A 22,962-nucleotide genomic window follows, 5' to 3' on the forward strand; every position below is an offset into this window, starting at 1 on the left:
TCTTTCACATAGGAGCCCTGGTGATATTTCACAGACCCTAGGATTCTGCAGAATTTTAATGGAGAAAGCCTGTTGAGATAGTCTCACCTACTGTCATGGTTTCACTTATCTTCCTTCAAATATATGCCTCCTCTTAGTTCTGGGCATATAAGTTGCTTACTCACTGTTTCCACTTGAACATTTTATAAGCATATCAAACTCAATATGCTGAAACCCAGATTCATGATGTGTCCCTTCTTCCCTCACCACTCATTTCAAAAAAGAAGATTGTGAGCCACTTCCAGTGTTGCCTGCTTCAACAAATTGACCAATATCCATTAATTGCACACATCAGCAACCTGGATGTCATTCTTTACTCAATCTCTTTAACCCCCATGTTTAATCGATCTCCAATTCATGTTGATTCTCCTTCCTAAATATCATTAAATTGGTCGTTGCTTTTATTCTCCTATAGTCCAACTATTCTCCTTATCTGGGCTGAATTTTCAGAAGAGACCTTAAGTGATCTCCCTTATCTACTATTAACCAGTCCAATATATTCTTCAATATGTTGCCAATTGGGTGATTTTTAAAATACAAAATCTAATCATTCCTCTTTCTGCTTGAGATTCATTAATAACTATAAGTGCAATGCTCTTAAAATAAAGACCAGAATCCCTAATGAGGCATACAGTGATGTGTGTGATCTGGCCCCTGCTAACCTCACAAGCCTCACCTCTGACATCTCCCTTTTCCTCACTGCATTCCATTCATGCAGACCCTTGAATCTCCTAATCGGAATCTCCTAATCTTTGCACTTGAGGCTCATGCCAGCTTGCCTTTGCCCATGTACCTCTTACTACTACTTCATCTCACTTCTACCCATTCTTAGATCTGAGTTAAAACATTGTTTCCCAGAGAAGCTGGAAGTTTCTCAGTACTGTGTACTTCTGCCTAATTTCACTTACCACAATTATTCTTTTAAAGATTTATTTATTTATTTATTTATTTGAGAGAGAGACACCGAGCAGAGTAAGGAGGGGCAGAGGGAGAGGGAGAGAGAGAATCTCGAGCAGACTCCCTCCTGAGCCTCCAACTGGAGGTTTGATCTCATGCCCTGAGATCATGAAATCAAGTCAGACACTTAACCAACTGAGTGCACCCCCACTTACCACAATTCTAATTTCATAATTAATCGCACACTTTGTTGGTTATTATCTATCCCCAGTGTGACTTCAAGTTCTCCTAGAAGGCAGAGGATATATTTATTGTTTACTCCCTTATCTCCAGCATTAATACATGTAAAAACAATTGGCGGGATAAATAAGTTAAATGAATGAATGAATGCTTAAATTCACTACTTTGCTTCTTTCATACTATTGCTCTCAACTTCAAGAATAGGATGACTATAAGCATTACATAAAGGAAACCTAATTTTCTATTTTAGTCTTTTAAAAATTAGACTTTTTACAGTAAACAAATTTGTTTTTAACATTTGAAATTTTACCCCACCATCTCTTGTGTGTTGTAAGCTTTATGTGATAAAATACAGCTTCAATACACAGCAAAGTAACAAACAACATGAAATTTTAAGTTATAAAAATATCCGTGGCTTGAATTTATTAGCATGAAAAATCATCCCATTTATTTGTAAGAGCAAATATAAATATTGATTTGAGATTAGCTTTGCAGCTGTTGAGTATTTTGGTGCCCATTAATTATTGTAAGACAGTTTTAAAACGTACAAGAAAAATACGAAGATCATTTTATAGTTTTATTTCTCTTACTATTATTTAGGAGATGGCATTTTGAAATCACTGTTTCCTATGAAGAAAAATGCCTAAATATATAGTTTTAATGCATTTGTATGCCAAAATTAATATTTATTCTCTTTTCAGTTTGGATACAAATCAGCATGGACATGAACTTAGCTCTTTTCTCCTGGGATACAAGAACACACTATTTAGATTCAATCAGAACATCCAGATGTAAATGAACTGTTCATCCAGAGTTCACAGGATGTTCACTTTGGCTTCAGTCCTTTCAGACTGGATCTATGTCAAGACTTTAAAAAAAAATTAATTAGTAGTTCTGGCAAAATTAAAGAATATTGTTATTCCAGCTTGAAATACTTTAGATTGACTAGTAATTTCAAAAGAAAGGTTGTCGAGATGTGATCAATAATTATTTAAAGTATGAAGCTTAAAAATTAACCTCCTGATGTGGACTATAAGGTTTTATTCCCCCACTATATTATCGAAAAGCAGGGTAGGTATTTATCAGGGAGGAATCCAAAATCAAAGGTAGAAAGGAACATGCCTTTTAAGGTCTTTTCTATCCCTCCTTCATCTCCTCTTCCTTTCAATATACTACAGTTCCAAGCTGAGACACTACTATGGCTGTTCATGGCTAGCTCCCTGCTGGTTGCCTGGACATGACTACACCAGTTGTTGGGGTATTTTGACTAGAACAACCTACTATGCTCATGGGAAGTGTAATGCTTTTTTCTCACTAGTTCCAAGGGCTGAACTAGTGACAATCAAAACAAAGAGAATCCCCCAAAGAATGTCAGATATGCAAATTATTTATTTAAATTACCTGTCTGACTTCACATTCTTCTGGTGGTAATTTAAGATCAACACATTTTTAAAGTTTAGTCTCATCTTTTCCAAATGGCAACTTGTTTTCCAGAAGTTACTAGCCACTATGATTTGAGGTAGTGATAGCCTGGGATTTTCACAGACCTATTGAGCCAAACAGGAGTTTTTTACCCTCTAGTAAAATAAACCTGGATTTGTAAGGCCTAGACCAGAAATTCTTCTACCTTCTATTTAATATGTTTGGATTTGTGCAACACATTCCCTAGAAGCATTCTACCAACTACCCAATACAATCCTAAGCAGGACAAACATAAAAGAACGTCATACATTTCTAGGTACATTGTATTTATACAGAAGAAAATAAAAATTAAAAACAAATTTAAAAAATGACTAGAGGAAAAAAACACATTACAAAGGAGAACAATGAGAGATGGCCAAAAATCTAGGCCAGAAAATCTTGAAATATCTTTAAAGTCAGTCAATGTAGAAAAAAAAAATCAATCTAGAATTCAATGTCCGACAGAAATATCCCAGTAGTTGAAGGCAAAAAACAAAACAAAAAGCCAGAAACATTTTCCAGTTGACAAAAGCTGAAAGTATTAGTTTTCAGTAAATCTATACTACCCAAAATGCTGAGAGATTTTCAAGCTGAAGAAAAGTGATACCAGATAGAACCTTAAATTTGCAGAATTCAATGAAGAGAATAAAAAATGATAAATATTTGACTAAATATTAGAGAACATTTTAATATTTTTACTTTTAATACATACATATTTTCATTTCTTTAAGAATGAATTTATTATATAAAGTACTCATTTTAATACATATAAATTTTATCAAGAGTATATTGCTAGGTGAATAATTTAAGATACATTCTTAAAATACATATTCCTAAGTATTGTGATTAAGCAAGTAGTCAGTAGATTTCCACAAACCTGATTCAAATCTTTATGTGAACTCCAATCAGCAGTGTAGACTCACACAAGCTATTTAATCTCTCTATACCTAAGCCTCTCATTCACAAAATTGGGATTTAAAATTAATCTATCTCCTGCTGCTGTTGTGAGAATTGGGATAATATGAAAACATGTTTAGTAAAATAGCAGGTAATAGTAATACTTGTTTTTCTTGTTATTACTATTGTCATTAATTACTGTAGTTTGGAGTCAGGCACGAGCCTGACTTGTTCATCATTTACCAATTGTGTGATTTTAGATAAAGCAGCTAAGATTTCTGAGTCTCCGTTTATTTATATGTACAATGATAAAACCTTCCAGACAGCTGCTGTATTGTGCTTTCACTAGAATAATGCAAGTGTTTGTATATAGTAAATGCTTAAAAGATGGAGATTTTTGTTATCTTGATGTCTTCAGTATCTATTGATTTCTCTAGGATGGAGAAAGGAGGGTGTTGGCAATGCAACACCAAGTTGGGTAAGGGTGTGAAAGGGGAAAGGTGTAACTTTCATCATGAAAATAGTTTGTATTTGTCCAGATATATCAGGACAAATGCATCAAAAGCTATAAGAATATTTTCAAGTTCCCGAAAGCTTCCAAGCGAGCTATAAAGAAGCAAATTACCCAGTAATACTAAATTTTAACAAAAGCAAATGACTTCAAAGACAATCTTAGGATTTTTAAAAAATTGTAAATAGGCTTCTAATTATTTTGTAATCATTAATTTATTTACACAATAGGTAAATTTATTCAGTTTTAGTGATGAGCAATATGCTTTATCAACCTATCTTCATTCATTCATTCACATACTCAGAGTAACACAGCTGTAAAACTCTCTTGTTATACAAAATAAGTTTAATATTGACTTTAGCTTAGAAATAAGCTAAAGTTATATGAAATGGTATGATTCATTAGATGTTGACTAATAGGAATAAACCTTCTTGCGTTTAGAATTTTGTATTTTAATGGTAAAGTTGTAACCTTTTGACCCTGAGAATTAAATAATTTAATGTGTATAAAAATGACTAGACATATCTAGAAAAGGTATCTCTTCTAAAAACTGGAGATATTGCGCACCCTGGATGGCTCAGTGGTTTAGTGCCACTTTCAGCCCAGGGTGTGATCCTGGAGACCCGGATCGAGTCCCATGTCGGGCTCCCTGCATGGAGCCAGCTTCTCCCTCTGCCTGTGTCTCTGCCTTTCTTTCTCTGTATCCCTCATCAATAAATAAATAAAATCTTATATAAAAAAAAAACCTGGAGATATTTTATTTTATGAATAAGGTTCAATAGATTCCATTCAACTAAATACAAAGAAATTTACACTGGCTTTGTTCTCTTAATGAACATACATATAAAATATGTCATCTGAACTGTAAAATCTACTGGCCTAAAGTTAGCTAGCTGTCTGTCTGATTTTAACCCAGGTAAGAAATGTAAAAAATGTGTTGGCTACTTGTCGGTGTGTATTGTTTCATAATGAATGAGTGATCTCTGTTGTTTTAGAGAATATATTGGCCAAAGTCCATGCAGCTATTATCAATTAGAGCATAAGGCATTCAGTCTACATTTCTTGTTTCCTAAGACTTAATCATCATAATTTGGTAAATACATGGTGACCATAGGACTTTCTGTGAGGACTAAAAGAAGTAAAAAAAGAACCTCCTCCCACATAAGAAATGATCTAGTGGTGGACTCAAGAGAAAGAGTGAAAATACATATGAAAGAATGCAGAATGCACACTGAGGTCAACCAAGGACAATGGTCAGACTATTAAATGTGGTCTGTTCTGTTCAGACCTGGAATGTAGTGACCCTGCTTATAAAGGTGGACCAGATGCTAAGTACCAAATGATTCTAGGGCTGGTGAAATAAAGAGAGGCATTACCCAAAGAAGTTCATGAGTTCATTGGAAAAATGAGGAAGTAAAACTATTATCGTGAGTGGCCGGGGTCATAGCCAGAACAGATAGAATGTGCTCCAAGACTAAGGATAAAAACATAATTGTGATGGGTTGGGAGAGAAGCCAGGCCTGAAGCCAAGGGATGAAAAAAATAAATGAGGGGAAAGGTAATAAAAAAGTTCGGTGATTGAGGAAGCCAGGTCTGTGAACAAAGCATGTGTACCAAGTCCTTTCCTTCATGCAGTGCCCAGGGAAAGCTCTCTAGGGCTCGAGTGGCCTCTAAGGGCACCACTCTGCCAAGCTACACTGAGCTAAATGTAATTGTGCTGCTTTTTCCTTTGAGTGGGTGCCTTTGTGTACTGTTCATAATTCTCAACAGCTCAATCTTCTTGGTTCCATTCTTGAACTTTCAGTATTCTTATCAACAGGAACATGCCCTTTCCCTCCCTAGCCTCTTAGCATGGTGTCCCAACATTTCTTGCTGATTTTTAATACTTGATTTACAAACAAAATATCCATCCCAAGCTCCTCCTTCACTACCCACCAAATCAAAAAGCCAAAAATGCAGTATTTCTGAGTCCAAGGAATGTCACAGTCGTCACCCAAAAATGAGGACAATAAGCATACAAATTACAACTCTTTATTTAGAACACAAGTCTGATATTCTTGAACGCATTCAACAAATATTTATCAAGTATCCTCAGATGGTTTCTGTTTTGGGTACATGCCTTGTATAATACCTGTAAGCCTTCTGGGATGTGTGTCCCTCTTCTGTGGCCTTTGGTTGGGAGAGAACACCAAGCTTTTGATTATCCACTTCATGCCAGCTCCCCAAAGGATGTGCTGCAGGCATAGGGTGTGACTTTACTGATTACTTGCTACTTGTGATCCTGCCATTTTTCATTAATGGGTGTATTTCCATAAAAAGTTAGCATTCTTGAAATGATATTTTGTAGCTCTACTATGTAGTCTTTTTTCTAATCCCTGATATCAGAAGTTTTTATAACTGACTTTTGAGCTATCCTGCATTCCTTTTTGTTTCCTGGAAATGAATGTGGATTCATTAGTAGATGTTAGGCAAGGGTTACCTCGTAAGTCATTTCTGGACTTTCAATGTGAAATAATACTCCTTTAACAGTCTTAGGAAGAAAGAATATTCTTCTCTTCTTTCTTATTCAAAGAGACTCACACTATATTTCATTATTGGTAGAGATTATTTAGTACAGCTGTACTGACCTTCCAATGCACCAAGAATATATGTTCATGGATATTGGCTCTAGAGCAGCGCCTCTCAGACTTGAACGTGCATATAAATTGCCTGGGGATCTTGTGAACACATAAATTCTTCTATTCAGTAGGTCATTGGATTTTATTGAATTTGTGCAGCTCAAGAAGTCCTTTCCTGAATCCTGAACCCATGGATTATCGGTGTTACCAGGAATTTGTTAGAAATGCTGACTTTTAGGTACCACACAGATTTACTTCATCAGAATCTGCATTTAAACAAGTTCTCAAATAATTTGTACATTAAAGTCTGAGAAACACCCTGAAAATCACACAGAATTAGCTATGTAGTGGCAAAAGCAAAAGTACACTGTATCCTCTCTGATTATATCTTTACTGTGACCTTCTCAGATTAATCTCTAAGGATGTATCGGAATATGATATCATTCATATCAAGAGAAGCATCCTGTCCATTCCTTTGTGTAAGAAATTTTGAAACATTAATGTCATGTCTACTACATATAAATCTATATACCAATGGTTGCAAATTGGTGTGTAAGGGCTAGAATGAAGATATGTTTTGTTGGTCATTTTGTTTGTCCTGCACATGATTTAAAGGCAGTGTTACTGGGCAGATTAATACCTATATTCTTACATAGAACTCACATCTTACATAGGTAGCACACAATTGTACCCCAGGCATTTGAGTTTGGGATCCTTTAGAGCAATAATTCTCAGTATAAATTGCATAGAACAGTAGTTTGAGAACAATAAGCAAGTATTATTTGAAAAAAAAAATGTCTCTGTGATCCATTAGGGTTTGATAAACAGAGTGAAACAAATTTTTTTTTGAAAGGCATTGCGGAGGCTTTAAGTTATCATGTATAATTTTAATCTTTGCTGCAACATTTCTCAAACTTATATAGTCATGGAACACTTTGTCACAGAGGATCTCAAAGGAGTAAAATTCTGTAGAATGTACTTTAGGCCAGGGGTTTGCCATCTATACCCCACAGACCAAATTCATGCCATCACCCATTTTTGTACTGCCTATGAGCTACTTAAGCAGTTAAAAACCAAAGAAAAGGGGCGCCTGAGTGGCTCAGTTGGTTGTGTCCAACTCTTGATTTCAGCTCAGCTCATGATCTCAGGGTTGTGAGATCGAGCCCCATGTTAGACTCTGAGCTTAGCATGGCATTTGCTGAAGATTCTCTCACTCCCCCTCTTTGCCCCTCTGTGCCTCCCTCTCTGGAAAAACCAAAACCAAAACCAAACCCAAAGAAGAATAATATTTCCCGACAAGTGAACATTATGTGAAATTCAGATTTCAGTTTTCATAACTAAAGTTTTTCTGGGAAAACCACATTCATTTACATATTGCCTATGGCTGTTTTAATGCTACAGTAGCAGAACTGAGCAGTTGAGACAGAAACCACATGTTCTGCAATGATGAAAATGTTTGCAACCTGGCCTTTTTTGCAAAAAATTTGCCAACACCTGTTTTAGATGCTGCTGCTAAAAAGACCTAACCTCTTCATCTATAACAGTACTATATTTTGTTGATGAGTACAGTTGTGCTAAAGATAACATTCCATGGCAAGTCAGTATTTTCTCACAGACTTTAAAATCAATGTAGACATGTTAAATACCCATTTTATTTAATTAATTTTTATTTTTAAAAGAATTTATTTATTTATTTATTTATTTATTTATTTATTTATTTATTATTTATAGAGTGCAACTGACTGAAAAACTCAGGTTTTAAGAATATTAAGAATTTTAATAAATTAATATTTTTTCCCTTGAGATGCCTGGGTGGCTCTGTCAGTGAAGTGTCTGATTTTTGAGTACAGCTCAGGTCATGATCTCAGGACTGTGATATCTGGCCCCTCATCAGGTTGGGCTCTGCACTGGGTGTGGAGCCTGCTTAGGATTCTTTCTCCCTCTCCCTGTGCCACTCCACCCTGCTCACATGCTTTCTCTCCCTCCCTCTCTCTAAAAATATAAAATGAGATAAAATAAAATATTTTTCCTGAGGATTGCCACGAATAACTTTCATTTTAAAATATATGTAGAGTTTAGATTTGAGAGAAAATGTGCAATATCCAGTTATTACAAACTTTACTGAGTATATTTTCAACTTATTTCTCTATTATAGCAGTTGTCAAGTTTTTTGATCTGAGGTACCCTTTACACTCTTAAAAGTAACTGAGGATCTCAAAGTTCTTTTATGATCGTGGTTCACATTCATCAATAATTATCAGCTTAAATAAATGAAAACTGAGAAATTTAAAAATATTCATTTATTACTCATTTAAGAGTCAATATAAATAGCGCATGCTTAATGGAAAATAAAAGTTATTTCCAAAGAGTGCCATTGTTTGATATAATTTTGTAAATGTCTGTTTTAATAGGAAACAACTAGATTATTTTCTATTTCTCCATTCCTCTGTTGTGATAGCATAAGCCATTAAGTCTCTGGAAAACTTCACTGTATACATGTAAAAAAAATGAGAGTTAAAAAGGTAAATAATGTCTTGGAATTATTATGAAAGTACATTTGACATCAAGGACTCTCTGAAGAGGTCACAGGGGCATCTAGGGTTCTCTGTGCCACACTTTAAAAGCTGTTACTCTTTTGTAACTGAGAATGAACAATTAGTCATCAGGCACACACATGACACACATTTAATAAAGAGGTAGCACCTATGGCTTCAAATGGTTCCTCTATTGTAGCAGTGATCAACCTTTTTGATCTGAGGAACCCATTATACTTTAAAAGTTATTGAGAATCTCAATACCCTGCACACAGGTTTACAGTGGTATAAATTATTGATGATCTCCAATTGTAGTATGTTTCAAAGTTTGTATATGAGCAATCTGATTACTTGTTGAACTCAATTGACTTGCACTAATAGTATTTCAGAATCAGTCTATTTGGAGTGTTAATGATTGTGTATGAAAATGTATCCAGAGTCCAAACCTGGATGACAGGAAATGACTTTTCTTGCTGACTAGCAATACTGTTGTAACTTCTGTCCCTGCATTACTCCTCACCAGCCCGGGAAATTTAGAATTTCTTCAGCTCTGACCAACTACTGGGGCTCCCCTGGCCTGGGGCCAGAAGCAGGAACATGATGAAAATAAGGACTTGGGGTAGGTGATCAGAAAAATGATTTTTCTTCTAAGAAATGCAGGAATTTCTTAAGCATTTTTTATCCTATTGCTTTTGGGTTTTTTTTTTTTCTTTTGGGTTTTAGATCAAACCTTGTCTTCTTGTTTTCTACAAAGCAGAACTCAATCTTACTGCTGTTTTCTCCATATCCTCCTGTATTTCTTAAGCCTCTCACAACTCAAATTAGCTTAAAGAAAAGATAATTTATTGGTTCACATAACTTAAAAGGTATGAAAGGTAGAGCTGACTTCAGACATATTTAGATGTCATCAGAATTTCTTTTCTCTTTATCTCTCAACTCTACTTTCTCTGTGTTGGCATCATTCCTACTTAAACTGGTCCTTTCCGTGCATTGAAAAAGTACTGCCACTAGCATGCATAGTCTTTCTAGAAGGAAAGAGAAGGAGAGAGACTTACTTTGTTGCCAATGCTAACATCAGTCCCAGATTAAAGGCTGCTAATGGGCCAGCCCAGTTCACATGCCCATCCCTTAGTGGAAAAGTGGAGTCAGGTTCAAAGTTCCCCTCAAACCTCATGCAGTGGGATGGAGGAAGTGCTAAAGGGATTCAGGGGACATAGAAGGGATAAAGTGTGCCCTGCACTTCTTGCTGTTAGATGAAAGCAAGGATATTTTGAAGTTTTCTGAGTATCTTTGCAGTTTTTCTTTAGGATCTTTATTTATTGGAAAGAGAGAGAGAGAGAGAGCATGAGCACATGGGCGGCAAGAGGAGCAGGAGAGGGAGAATCTCAAGGAGGCTCCAGGCTCAGCATGGAGGACCTAGGGCTCATTCTATGACCCTGAGATCATGACATGAGCAGAAATCAGGAGTTGGCTGCTTAACCAATTGAGCCACCCAGGTACCCCTCTTTGCAGTTTTTAAATTGTAATTATTAAATTAAGTTTATTTGCTATCATAATTAATTGCTTTGAAGAAAACTGAGAAATAAGACGCCAAATGATAGGTAAGATATAGATTTTGAAATATCTCTCTCTATTCCTAATCCAGTATTCCTCACCCTGGGCTAGGCATGGCTTCATACTCTGGAAAACATGTCCATTCTGTCTTGATCCTTCCTGAGACTGCTGCTCCCCTGTGTTCTCTCAATGCAGAAACCATTATACCTTTTTTATTGAGGGGAAAACTGAGACGCAGTAAGGCTAAATAATTTGTCCAAGGTCCTGTAAATGGTAGAACTGAATCCTTCTCATCCCAAGCTAGCTATCTTTCCACCATTGGTGTTACCTCTTTACTAAACATCTTGCTACCCAAACAGTACTAAATGTATTTATTCCTTCACCAGATATTTATTGGTAGACACTGTTCTGGATGCTGAGGATATACAGTGAGCAAAATAGACAAGTCTTTGCTCTCAAGGACTTAATATCCCAGGAGGTAGACAGAAAATAAATGAAGTATCTATGATGTCACATGGCAACAAATACTGGAGAGAAAGTGATGGGAAAAGTGTACTTTTTAATTAGTGTGATTAGGAGCAACATCTCTGAGGTTACACTTGAGCAGGGACCTGAATGAAGCCAGGAAGCATGCCAGAGGGATACTGGAAGGAGGGGCGTCCCAGACAAGAGAACAGGAAGAACAAAGGTTTTTGAGTGTCAGTGTTCTTGGCATGTTTGTAGGGAACAGCAAAGAGGCTAGGGGCCTGGAACTAATTTTGGGTAGGGTGGGTGCAGTAGGGAATTAGGTCAGAGAGGTAGCCAAAGGACACTTTATCCAGAAAGATCAGAGAGATGGAAATTGTTCAACTATAAATTATCATTTTCTGGAAGAAAAACATTTATCATATTAAGGTGTTTACCTTGAGAAGATGAAAGAAGAGAATTCTTCATCATTTCTGCCACCAATAAGCAAGTATTCAAGTTTGTATGTTACATCTTTTTACTCTTTTATTCTTTCAGTCAACATTTATTGCTCACTCACTACATTCTAGATTCTTTTGTTTAAAAGATTTTATTTATTTATTCATGAGAGACACAGACAGAGACAGAGAGAGGCAGAGACACAGGTAGAGGGAGAAGCAGGCTCCCCCACTCCCACCCCGGGGAGCCTGATGCGGGACTCCATCCCAGGGCCCTGGGATCACGCCCTCAACTGAAGGCAGATGTTCAACCGCTAAGCCACCCAGGCATTCCTGCATTCTAGATTCTGAGCCATATGTTGAAGTTGTGGAAAAGGAAAAAGGTAGTTTTCAGTTCTCCAGGACCTATTGTATGCCATACACAACAAGAAAATGATCAGGCTAACAAGAGCATCTTGCATTGCTGTCCACACATTTTTTTTTTTCTCTCCTGAAAGTGGTTTCCACAAGAACTAACTGGAAGCCTGCCATTTACTGACATGTTGCTACAAACTTTTAAATTAAATGCTCTACTAGCAATGGTACCAGCATGGTAATGGATCCAGCTTACTACTGTTTTAGAAAGGTTTAAAAGCATTTAATTTCCATGTCACATTCATTAAAAATGCATGATGTCATGCACTCTGGGGAGCAATCTGTTTCATAATGTGAAGTAGGACCAACAAAACATGACTCAAAAAGGAAACGAAGGTGACAAGGTACAGAATAACATTAAGTAGTATACATACACCTATCATGAACTTTCCTGGGATTAAGTGACCTGATAGAGAACAGAGAGCTTAATGGAAACAAACCAGAGAAACAAACTACATTCCATTTTCTCCAGGGGGGAGAGAGAGAGAGAGAGAGAGAGAGAGAGACAGCAGGGTAAATTAGAATTAAATAAAGATAATGTTATATGCAGAAAACATTTTTAGCATTGGTTTCCTCTGTTCTGAAATGAGGAAAACAGCATAAGGAAGGCCAAGTGAGGGGACTGCATAATGAGCCGTGGGATTAGAGAGGATGCAGGTCTGTGGAGTGGCCTCTGCCTCTGCAGTCAGAAGTGCTGCTAGCCAGCTGGCACCCACCCTGCCCAAGGCTCTTTCATGTGCCTAGATTTCAGAACGAGAGAGGAGGGTTGTGGATATGCTCTCTCCCCAATATCCACTCCTCTTCCCTTCCATCTCCTTCCAACTCGTTTACATTTGTACTCACATATTTCATGTGGGTCATGAAAGACGGTTATATACTATGGCTGCAGAGTACTATATTACATTTTTAAGGGCAGAAAAGGGCTATATGTTAAGCTGCCAAGTCAGATCCTTGCCAAAGTGGTCCAAGCTAATGAGAAGGTTTGTAAATTACAGCTAAATGGATGAACTATAGAAAATCAGGAATACCATGGAGAGCTAGCAGATGGGGGTCACTGGCTCTTTCACTGACATTTCTTCAGCATGATCTTAGATTAATTATTTGAGAATTTAAGCCTTTATGTATTAATGTCTTAAGAATGCCTTTAACTTTCAAGCTGGAACTAGGTCAGCTGTTCTTTAAGCTAAAGGACCCATCACAATGTTTTGTGTAATACAATTGGTCAATAAACGACAAAATAAATAGGTAGGCAAATGGCAAATTGTAGAAGTAAGAAATCAGGGCAATTTTATCATTTGGGTCTGGGTTCCTGCCCTGCCTCATCCCCACAGTGAGGAGATTTTGTTAAATTTACAATTTTCCACACATCATGGTATGATTTAATTTTAGCTGGTGCTAACATTGTGTCAGCTGATTCACTGACCAGTTAATAGAAATCAACTAGTTTTTTAAAATTGTTTTTTCCTTCTTTCTGAAGTTTTTCAAAGTTTTGCTTGCTATGTATTTGCATTGGAGTCAAACAACATAAAAAAATCAAAATCATAGCTCTTTGAGTCTTTGGACTATTTTCAAGCCATAAAACCTTTCATTTCAAAGACTTTTCCATTTTTGCAACTGAAAGCAAGTGACTTTAAGGATCCCTTGCAAAGAAATCCTTAGGAGTGCCTGGTCAGAAAATTAAAGCGGAAAAAGAATTAATTTCTTGGTTATAGTCCTTATAATTGGTTGATCAGAATAAGGCAAAAAACCAATTTCTTCTAATTGGCCCAAGACATATTTTTACACATATTCATTAAAAAGCACAAAACATTTTTGTGATGGAATGAGTTTGATGAAATGAATGTACTTTTTAAACTAAGTTATTTCTTTAATAAAGGTAATTAGAATGGACAGGAGAATAAAAAACATTTTAGTCTTAATTTAAAATTAATTTTAAATGTAGGTTATGGTAACTGCTTGGGATTTACCTGCACATCAGCAGCAAAATTAGACATAAAGTTAATTCCTCTTTCCTCTTGTCTTCTTCTGTTATTTAGTTATGCTCATTCTTAAAAAGAAATGAACTAAATATCTGTTAAATATCTAATGTATATGGAGTTATGCTGTGGTAGCTACATTCCTTATTTTCAACAAGTCGAGTTGAAAAGAAAGAAAAACAACCTGTTAGGTTACTTGGTAAAATGCAGTTAGAAAAGCTTTAGTATTGATTTTGTGTTATATTTATTTATTTTTTTATTGGTTGTTTTTGTGGCACTCATTATAAGGAATTTGTGTGACTGGGAATTAGTGGTAAGAATGGAATAGACCAAAAGACAAGGGAATAGGGAATAAAAGGAAAAAGAAAGGAAAAAAGGACTATGTTTCTGCATGATATGTGGTGGAGCTCAGTACAAAATGCTGTGGGGTTCCCTCTAAGGTAGGGTTGCCTTCACCTGTTGGAGTCAGGAATGGCATCCACAAAGAAAATGCACCCAAAAATGAGTCCTGAGTAAGGGATAAGAGGTCACTAGGAAGACCATGGTGGGGGTGGGGAGAATGTTACATGCAGGCAGCAGTACCTTCAAGGCCCAGAAGTGAGTGAACAACTCACTGGAGGATGTGCAGGTAGCGTACTCAGCAAATGTGTTGAGGGTTATTGGCAGATATTGGCTATAAGGAAAGCTGTGCCAGATGAGCCCCTCATAGATCATGCCAGAGACTCTGGAATATAACTAGGTGGTATTAGAAGCCACGGAAGAGTTTTGTGTAGGATGTGGGAGTGAGTATTTGTGGCATAATCTATTTCCTTTAGAGAGATCCCTTCTGAGGTTTTGTAGAAGATTGAAGCAGGGCCATCCTGAAGATGAAGAAACCAATCTGTAAGTGTTAGTCAGCATAAGTTAGGTTATAATGTGGTAGCAAACAATGTCAGTTGTTTAGTGCATTTAAAGGGTAATTTCCACTCTTTCTATAGGCCCTACACAAATCAGTGGGGGCTTTGTTCTACAATGTCATTCAGCCACTCCGGCTCCACCATGTGTCAGTTGCATCATCTGAGACACATGGCTTTTTTTGTTACCAAAACAGGGAAAAAGACAACTGCATGGTTGTGCAATGGCTTTTTTATGTTTGGGGATGAAAATGACACATGTCATTTCTTCCTGCAGTCATAACTAGTTACATGGTTCAGCTTAAGCATGGGAGGTTGGGAAAATGGGGGAAAGCAGATGGAATGCTTGCTGAGCACCATGGTCTCTGCCACAGTAAGTTCAGGTAAGTAGATAAAAGCTGCTGTGGGCTGAAGAAGAGGCAGGCAGCTGTGAGAGGTCTTAGGGTGTTAGAAACAACAAATGAGGTAATGTGGTGGGGAGTGAGAGAGACTGGCACAAATGACTATTGGGTAAATACTAGGTGGTGCCAATATACACAGTTTAGTGAGTAAAACGGGCAGAGGAGTAGGTGTAGGGTAGAGAGTGATAAGAGAGTTCCTTTTGGCCAGTACTGGTGTCTAGAGAGCCTAGTAAAAAATGTCTAATAGTAACTGCAGGTCTGGAGCTCAAAACAGAGCCAGGTCTAACTATTGATATTTATATGCAATCAGACAAGTACAGCAAGAGATTGAAAATATGCAGATGGATGATTTTTGTAGAGAGAACATAGAATGAGAAGAGGTGAGATCGAAAAATGTTGAATTGTTTATGCAATCTGGAACCACAGTCATCATCCCCAAAATGATTCAGGAAATAGAGGGTCAGAATGTCTGCTTACACAAGACTATAATTAACTGGGTTTTGATGTATGGTTGCAGAGGCTAGAAACACACTGAGAGATTTATTGAGTGAAATATTTATTTGACACCTAAGGAAATAAAGCAAGTGTTCTTCTGAACTCCTGCAGAGATTTACCTTAGATAGTAAAGAGCAACTTGACATAGATTATTAGACACTGGAGGAGTTTATCAAATGAAACAGGTGGAAACACTGATTTTACCTCTTAAATCTCTTTCTCTGGTGCACTGGCTTTCAAACTCTTTCTCAGAGGGGCTTCAGGTGCAAGTGGAAGGGCTGCAGGATGCGAGGCAGGAGCACAGAGGGCCTGTGCTCAACCAGCTCACCCAGCTCTGCCATTATTTGTTTCATATCATAAGACTTCACTTGCGAATCAAAACTTCGCACTACAAACAAACGGAAACAAAAACATTTGTCTCCTCATCTACAATATTAAGAAGCCTTAGTCCTAAGAGGCTTTTATCATTTCTTGGTTGGATTATTTTATTGTTCCTCCCATCGATTCCCCCTGTCTCATCCTCCCTTTATAACCCACCCCCTACACTGCTCCCAAAGTGACCATTCTCAGGCATAAATCCAATCCTGGCGTTTGCTTCAACAGGCATTTATTGACTTCCTATCCCCTTTAGTGTAATGTTAAACTTCATAGAATGGCACTTAGAAAGCCTTCATGATTGGCTCGTTCTTGCCTTTCCCCAGCTCTTTTGGCAGGATGTGTCCGTCTGTTTCATGCGCGTCAGCCATAACAAACGATTTGTACTTGCAGTGTCCTGGAGGTCGAGAATGCCTTCTGCTTAGCTAACTCAACTTTTTAGTTGCAACTTCAGCGCAACTTCCCTTTAGAAGTCTCCCTGACACCTGCTAGTCTGGGAGGAGTCTTCCTTTGACACCCTGCAGCAAAATACTTCTCTGATAGTGCCTACCCCACATTATAGTATTAATGGATGTGTTGGTTGTCTCCTCACAAGCACCTTGGGGAAAGGGACTGGCTCATCAATTCAGTTCCCTCAGACCTTGGCCCTATACTTGGTTCTTGGCTTTATTATTAACAAGTTCATGAATACCCCTTTGTGGAGATTGTGAAAAGCAGTAGACTTCTATTTATTTGATTCATTTGAAAATACTTGGTCAATGAATCCAGACCAGAGGACATCTTAAGGTTTCATTTGTATTTTTTAAAATTCTTTTTTCTTGTTGTTTTTTTATATCTTTAGAATTTAATAGTTCTTGTAAATATAAATTTTAAAATAACATTTTAAAATGTTCGGGAAGACTTTTTAGCTCTTTATATATGATAAAATAGATCATAAAAATGTTATAAAACAAAAATTTGGATAGAAAGCTCTTCTTTAATGGAAAATATCACTGCAGTCTTCCTGTTTCAAATACCTTAAAGCATAGCTTTAGCAGCCCAGCCACACATGTAATAGCACCCATTTTCTGCAAGACGAAGTTGAAACTCCTTAGTCTGATACCCAGATCTTTAGTAGTCTGACACTAAATGACTTTTTCAACCACATTTCTCACTAATCCTTGACACAATTCTTTTTGGCCTCACTTAGATCTTTTTCCCCTTATATTTCTATTTATTCTACTTGATTCTTGTTGGATATTTTCAATCTGAAACGTTATATCTTCTTATTTCTGGAATATTCTCCATTTTTACATCTTAGAATGTTGTCTGTCTCACTCTTGGCTCACATCTTTGGACTTTCTGTGAGGCAGATATTAGAGTTTCTGTAATTCCTAACTTCTTTTTTATATTTTCCATTGCTTTGTCTTTCTCCACCATGCTACAGATATATTCTGTTCTATCTTTGAATTTAAGTATGACTTGTTTTCTGTATAATCTGCTGAAATAAAAAAAAATAATGACTATAATTTTATTTGTCTTTTTAGAACTTGTTCTGTAACTTCCTGTTTTTATTTTACAGGTGCAAATTATTCCTTTGTATTTTAAACATCCTTTATTATAAACTCCCTTTCATATTGTTCTATTATTGCTAGTTCCTCATGTCCTGTGAATGTCTTTTTCATGTTGAGTGTTCTATTTTAGGATTTTTGTTTGTGAATTTTTTTTCAGAGAAAATTATTTTTTCTAGAGACCCAGATAACCACTCCGGGGAGATTTCCTCTGGTGTGTCTATCAGTACCTTCAAGAAATACTCATTTTGAATTATTTTTTGTGTTTGTTTTTTAGCCTGGTATTTTCAGAGTGCATTGGTAATGAGAAGTCAGTTCCTATTCCCGTGGACAGCTTAGTCTTATGGTTCTAATATTACTGGAAGACTTTTTTACTCACGGGGTGGGGATCTTGGCTCATTTCCAGTGGCTACCTTGGATACACAGGCAGAGATGTTCTGAATCCTTTGTGGTTTGTGCAGTGGGGAGTTTCTGCTGATTTTGTACAGAGAACCTAGTTCTGATTCCTGCTGTGTACACAGAGACCCACACATGTTGCCCTCCTATCCTAGGTCCCAGCTTTGAATGGCCATGAGACAACAGGCTTTGAGACTGTAATCTCTCCTGCATTCTCTCTATATTTCTAGCATGTGGGGATTTCCTTCTTTTGCTTTTGAGTTCCACTATATCTTAAAATTTGAAAACACATGTTGTCTTTATTTCTATATGTTTGGAAATGTTGTGTTTAATTGACTGGAAAACTATCTACTACTTTTTAGTATCCAAATATTTACTCTTTGGTTTCTATTGTTCTCTCCACTTTGAACAATCTCTCCAGTTATCTCTGCCTGTTGCAAATTTCTTCTAACCTTCCAGGATTTGAGGGCTTGCTAGAGGTAAGCTCTTCCATGTTTTTTGCTCTCCAAGGACCAAATTAACCCCAAATTAGTTCCTTATTGGAACTCCTTTGGCATCCATTTGATACTTAATCATATTCAGTTAAAATTGTTTTCAGGCTATTATTTGTATTCTAGTGAGATTATAAAATTTTTGAGATTTAGGGCCTTTTCTTAAGCTTCTTGGATTTCTCCATAGTGATGTATACATATCTGGACATCCAAATAAATACTTCCTAGTGGAAGAATGATTGAAAGAAAACATATGCTAGAATTAATAATAATTTTACAGTATTTTATATTAAAATGTGTAATTTAGATTAAAATAAAAAAGGATCCAAGCCAGTCAGGAAAACAAACAAGATTTTTTTGAATTTCATTTTCTGTTTTCTGCTTACTCATTTTATTCTTGACTCATGAATTTATAAGGCTAGAGAAATTTCATATAAGGTCCTAGGTTACTGAAGGGGAACAGAAAATTTTATTTCAAGCAGTATAAAATTAATATGATAGATAAAATCTGAAAGGAATGTGTTTGTGCCAACAAAAGAAGCTTCCTTAAACCAGTGGGGGGAAATTGGCAACTTTTGTGGATATCTGTTTAGAATTTGGTCCTGAGTAAATGAACTAACAAGCAGTTGATTCTGAGTTACTTTCACAGGGAAATGTTTCTGAGTTCCAGTTCATAGGAGCTCAGGAAGGTATGGGATGCAAATTACATTCCAACGGGAAGCAGCCAATCAAGCCTTGAACACTTTTGAGGTCTTTGGCTTTGCCTGTGAACATGGGAACACCCAAGGGCACCTTCAAATTAGAAATAACACACTGTTCTAAAGAGTCCTGGATGTGTAATTTGGTAGAAATTTAAGGGATATCTTTTTATAGTAACAGAGTCTATAAAGAAAATAAAATTCAGGTAAGGTTAAGTCCTTTCCAGTCATAAGTGTATGTAAATGAACTTCACCTCTAAATTCAAATACTTTGGGCATTTCCCAACTCCCCCTCCCTCATACTTTGTTGGTAAAATACATGGTACAATATTTTAATTCCAGCCTGATCTTTATAACCTATTGGATGATATCACATCAATAAAAATAATAGCTAACATTTATTGTATAATTGCCTTATGTCATACTATATTCTTATACTTCACAAATATCTCATTTAGTAGCTAAATAACTCTATGATGTGGCTATAATTATTATCTTCCACTTGCAGGTGGGAAAACTGAGATACAGAAGGATTCATTAACTTACCCATGTCACAAAGTAGGTAGTCTTCAACTACTTTGGAATTCTTACTGGTCTCCTATCCATGTCACTACTGTAGACAACATATTCGATTAGGATTCTCTTGGAGAATTTATACTTTATTGTAATTAGAGGGAAAAACTGCAGTGTTGGTTAACTCATTACCACTTATTGCCATCTAAACTCAGCCCCTTCCTTTTGTGTCATTGTTTGATTATAAATTTCCTTCTAAGACTCTCTGGAAACTTCATTATCACCATGAATCTTGGTTTTAAAAGGATGGGTGCCAGCTACCATCTGAAAGTGGACCTATCTAACTTGGATTAAATGTGAATTAAAACCTAATGACTTCAAAATACATCATTATCTGGCCCATCATACCTGTGTACTTCATGCTTTCTTCACCCCACACTCTAATCCAACTTGTCTTCTTGAAAGCCCTGATAGAACCTCTTGTTGGCTCTCTGGGGGCAGGTTACAATTATGCTGTGTGCCACCTGGAGTCCATGTTTGCAATTTTTTTCCTTAGAGAGTTGTATGCTTTAACATTGGCAAAGAAATGAACTTTGGAAACTATGACTTCTGAAATGTTTGTATTTTAATATTTAGAGCAGATTTGTTTAAGGGAAGGATATGGTCAATGCTCTCTTTCCCTGTTTTCAATAAAGGCCTAGATATTGGATTTTATGTTTGTTTAAAGCAATATTTTAAACTCAGAGAATTTTGGATACAAAAAAAAAGAAATGAGGTTAACATAAGTAAACTGTTTTAAATTAAATTATCTTAGCTACAGAATATATTACTGGAAAAGATTTTGAAAACTTCTCTAAAGTTCCTTAAATTTTTTTCACCTGTACTCCTTAAGATGGGATGGTGGAAGTGAGATGAACTCTGCTATTTTAAGCTTCCTTTTAGCTTTCTGTTGCTGTTATTTATAATTCTACTCCAAATGGAAAATATAGGCCTTTCTAACATTGTATTAAGGGAAGAAGTAACTTTCTGATCTCTATAAATCCAAATATGTGACTATAATGGAAAAATTAAGGATGTTGGTGCCACCAATGCTCTATTCAAACTCTTAGATAAAAGAAGCAGGATACTGCATTTTATTAAAATTTCTCAACTTTTGATAAATTAGACTTACCTTAAAGAGCTTATAAAAGTACAGATTTCTGGGTTTTCACTTTCTACCCTCCCTTTCTGCCCTGAGATTCTAGGTTTAATTGCTTTCGATGAGCCTGATACATTACATTTTATTGACTATATGTTTACCACACAGCCACTTTGGAAGACAGTGTGGCAGTTTCTTACAAAACTAAACATACCCCTACCATAAGTTTCAACAATCACCCTCCTTGGTGTTTACCCAAAGGAGTTGACAGCTTACATCAAAGACAAAACCTGCAGACAGATGTGTATAGCAGCTTTCTTCATAATTGACAAAACTTGGAAGCAATCACAATGGCCTTTCAGAAGGTTAATGGGTAAATGAACTGGTATATTCAGGCAATGAAATATTACTCTACTAAAAAGAAATGAACTATCAAGCCATGACAAGGCATGGTGTAAACCTAAATGCCTATGACTAAGTGAAAAAGCAGCCAAGCTGGAAAGGTTACATTCTATATGGTTTGCCTCTGGAATAGGCAAAACTGTGGCGACAGTAAAAAGATCAGTAGCTGCCAGGAGTGAGGATGGGTGTGGGTAGGGATGAATAGGCAGAGCACAGAAAATTTTTAGGGTAGTGAAAAATACTGTATACTGTATGATACCATAAAATAGGGACATATCATTATACCGTTGTCCAAACCAATAGAATGTACAATACTAAGAGTGAACCCTAATCTAAACTATGATCTTTGGGTAATAAGAAGGTGTCAATATAGATTTATCAACTGTAACAAATGTATCACCCTGGGTGGGTGATGGTGATAATGGGGAGCAGCTACAGGAGCAGGAGGCATATGGGAAATCTCTGTACCTTCATCTTAGCTTTACTGTGAACCTAAAACTGCTCTGAAAAATAGTCTTAAAAAGTCTTGGGCAGTTTGGTTGTGTCCAGTTTCTCCATTATTACTAAAATAGCAGAGAATATCCCAGGGCTTATTTGATTTCTGCCCTAAGCCACTTTCCTAAGTTGGGTCTCTAGAGGAAGGTGTCACATTCAAGGCACCCTATACATACAGTCCTGACTCTCACCTGGTAACCGTTTCATCTGCTTCAGCCTGAGCTTCAGCTCATTCTTCAGCTCCGCTGGCTTCTAGGTCTGGTGCACATAGAACAGCTACATCCTTACCTCCTTCCTCTTGGTGTCATTCACAGCCTATGGAGAGAAGGAGCAGAGAAAGTGCTTGGTAACCAGCCAGGATGTGACTCTGACTTTAGCCCCATCCTCCAGTCCCATCTTCTGGGCCTAGAAAAAGCCACCTGCAAACCAGGGCAGTCTTATTAGCTGAGAATAATTTATACCAGAATAAAGGGCATTTTAAATGAACTTAATTTTTAAAAACATGGGACGAAATTTCATAGTAAACTGTAGATTAAAAAATGTGTTTGATTGCAGCTATACTTTAAAAAATAAAATTGAGGGGCACCTGGGTGGCTCAGTTGGTTAAGTGGCTGACTCTTGATTTTGGCTCAGGTCATGATCTCAAGGTTGTGAGATCAAGCCCTGCCTTAGGCTCTGTGCTGAGCGTGGAGCCTGCTTCGGATTCTCTCTCTCCTTCTTCCGCTTCATGTCCCAAGCATACATGTGCACATGCGTGTGCTCTTTCAAAAAATATACACATATGAAATGAAATTTAAATTTGCAAAGTTTCTTATATTTAAAATATGGGTTCTAACTGCAGCTACACACTAATAATTTGAACAAAGTAGTAAGCATAATTCTTTTAAAATAGTATGACAGCATAATCAACATCCTTCACTTCATGTTGGATTTCACAGCACAAAGAATCCTCTTTGTGCTATGAGGACCTTAATTCATTTTTAAGAAGGATTTTTATCTTAAAATCTTGTCTTCCTGATTTTTTTCTACAATTAACTGACCTAAGCCCGCCAGATCCTAAGTTGTCAGTGGC

The 22,962-nt window shown here is 36.7% G+C and overlaps 1 protein-coding gene across 6 annotated transcripts in view; it reads left to right on the forward strand.

The window, feature by feature from the left end:
• Positions 1-22,962, forward strand: part of LOC140632534 (L-lactate dehydrogenase B chain-like) — a 167,343-nt gene that overhangs the window by 115,220 nt on the left and 29,161 nt on the right. For 3 of the 6 annotated variants that reach the window (XR_012030180.1, XR_012030192.1, XR_012030197.1), the window contains one exon: positions 1,878-4,745. The exons of 2 other annotated variants lie outside the window; for them this stretch is intronic. The gene's annotated coding sequence lies outside the window, so the exon portion shown is untranslated. Of the gene's footprint in view, positions 1-1,877; positions 4,746-9,720; positions 9,817-22,962 lie in introns of those variants that run through there. One more of the 6 variants, XR_012030178.1, reaches the window with a different exon arrangement.

This window comes from Canis lupus, chromosome 1 (genome assembly GCF_048164855.1).
Source record: "Canis lupus baileyi chromosome 1, mCanLup2.hap1, whole genome shotgun sequence".
NCBI classification, from domain to species: domain Eukaryota; kingdom Metazoa; phylum Chordata; class Mammalia; order Carnivora; family Canidae; genus Canis; species Canis lupus.